Source organism: Monodon monoceros, unplaced genomic scaffold, assembly GCF_005190385.1.
Source record: "Monodon monoceros isolate NGI ecotype Baffin Bay Population unplaced genomic scaffold, NGI_Narwhal_1 Super_Scaffold_18, whole genome shotgun sequence".
NCBI lineage: Eukaryota > Metazoa > Chordata > Mammalia > Artiodactyla > Monodontidae > Monodon > Monodon monoceros.
Genome location: NW_021703774.1, coordinates 124,115,879 through 124,118,438, shown reverse-complemented (window position 1 = coordinate 124,118,438; position 2,560 = coordinate 124,115,879). Strand labels below are relative to the sequence as shown.

Below are 2,560 nucleotides of genomic sequence, written 5' to 3'. Positions count from 1 at the left end.
AAATATGGCTATACTTTTAGTGACTAAGATACAATGGAAATTAAGGGAATTAAGGTCATCGGACTTGAGAAAGTCAAGGAACTGTGAAGTAGGTATGCTGGATGATGGAAGGGATGCTGAAGTCATGAATAATAAGGACAGGTAGTGAGATAAAGAGGAGGACTGTGACACAGTTGCTGAAGACATAGAGGAAAGTTTGACCTGGAGTTGATCTGGGGTTGACAAAAAGAAAAACAACTAAAGTGGGGGCAGGCAGGCAGGATGGACCTAGAAGCTATTTTTGGCAATGGCAGCAAATGACTGACACGAAGCCGAAATGGGGAACTAAGAAAATGCCAACCCCTCTTCACCTAGTGAGTTGGGGATGAAGGGTAGGGCATGGGAGAGGGAGATGGTCTCCAGTAGAGTGGACATGGAGGAAAGAGAAAATATGTCACTAAAGGAAAACTAGGGTTGAGTTTAAGCAAGTTGATGCTGAAGTTTGACTATGGGCATTTTTGTCAACCATTGAACAGAACATCTAGACAGAACACTGAAAGGGCTATCAGAGGAGAAATTGAAGTTGGAGAGAAAGGATGGGATAGGGCTGGATAAGGGTGGGTCTGTAAGAGTATCTTACTTGCCCTTGAAAGACAGCTCAAGCGGTAACTCTTCTTGAGAGCTTTCTCTGCCTCTCCTCTACCCCAGGTGTCCCTCCTCATGTCGCCTTAGTGCTGAACATTCATAAATGGATATATTGTAATTCTTGGTTTGCTCATCTGTCTCCTCCCCTGTGCTAGAGGTTTCTTGAAAGGTTTATGCCTCTTTCATCTTTGTGTCCCCAAACTTGACACAGTGCCTGGGCATAGATAATTTTTAACATTTCTTTGTTGGATGAAGAAATGAAGAAATGTGAATGTGGTAGTGACATACACCCTTAACACATAACCTCTTAAATTAACCCATCTCCTGCTTATGCCAATGTTTGTTAGCCTGGCTTTCTGTCAGTCTCTAGAAGAGCCCTGTCCAATAGAAATATAATGTGAGCCACAAAACTGAAGCACAGGTATAATTTTAAATTTTCAAGTTCACACACTATGGAGAAACAAGTGAAATTAATTTACTAATATTTTATTTAACCAAATGTATAAAAAGTTTATCATTTCAACATATAATCACTATAAAAATTATTAATGAGATATTTTAGTTTCTCTTTGTTTTGTACTCTCTTTAAAATCTGGTGTGCATTTTACACTTACATCACATCTCAATTCACATGAGGCACATTTATTTTTAATTTTTATTGAAATATAGTTGATTTACAATGTTGTATTAGTTTCAGGTGTACAGCAAGGTGATTCAGTGTTTTATATATATATGTACATTGTTTTATATATATGAACATAAAATATATATATTCTCTCTCTATATTTACATATATATTCCTTTTTAGATTCTTTTCCATTATAGGTTATTGCAAGATATTGAGTATAGTTCCCTATGTTATACAGTGGGTCCTTGTTGGTTATCTATTATATATATAGTAGTGTGTATATGTTAATCACAAAGCCCTAATTTATCCCTCCCCCCCACCAGCTTTCCCATTTGGTAACCGTAATTTTGTTTTCTATCAGACTAGACACATTTCAATTGTGAAGGAGGCACATGTAGTAGTGACTACTGTATTAGAGCAGTTTTAGATTCTAGAACATACCTAGTTCTTTCCCTTTTATAAAAAAAATCACAAATAAGCTCTTTTATTTGTCACCATTAAAAGTCTGAATTTTAAACAGATTCTTGGACTGGTGACTCATATCCATCAGCTCATTCGACCTTAACACCTGTCTCATCTCCAGTAGCTTTTCCAAGAACTATCACCTTCACCATGAAGCTCCAGAGTTTTCCCAATTCAAACTTGGGCTTCTTCAGCATTTTTACTTTTCTAACAAAGAATCATGGAGCAGATAAATATATTGGCAAGCTTTTCCTATGCCTTTTCCAGTGCTGTCTGGAATCAATTTATTGACTACCTCTTTCAAGTCATTTATTTGTCTGCTCCTCTTGGGTCATGATTTCCATCATCTTCTTCCAGATTAGGAGGAACTGTCGGTGCTGGGCATAAGAGGTCTTCTGAATCTGATTGCTGCATTTTTTAGTAAAATGCACACAGAATAGATGAAGCAAATAACCATGGGTAGTCTTCATATCAACATGAACTTCAACCATGTTCTGCAATTTTTTGACCATGGAGCACATTTTGTCACAGGTAAGACCCATGCAATGGAAATTAGTTAGGCAGTTTTTGCCCTGAACATCCTCAATAATTAGCTTGAATTTTCTAAATGCAACTTCATCACTCTGCAGATCAGCAAGGCTCACTTCAAAAACATGACCCTTGAGGTCATCAGATGCAATTTTGGTTGCTTGAGTTCTCGTGATTAGTGTTTTCCCAATATTTCTTATATTGAACATAGCTGGTGCTTTCACATCATACCAATCTTTCTTAGAAAATGGGTCAACCACTTTCTTCTTGCCCCCTTTGGCCACCTTGTGTAACGTGCTTGTTCTGGCCGACTGCCAT

At 37.6% G+C, this 2,560-nt stretch overlaps 1 pseudogene; it reads right to left on the bottom strand.

Moving 5' to 3' along the window:
- Nucleotides 1-1,764: 1,764 nt before the first annotated feature.
- Nucleotides 1,765-2,560, bottom strand: LOC114899290 (annotated as a pseudogene).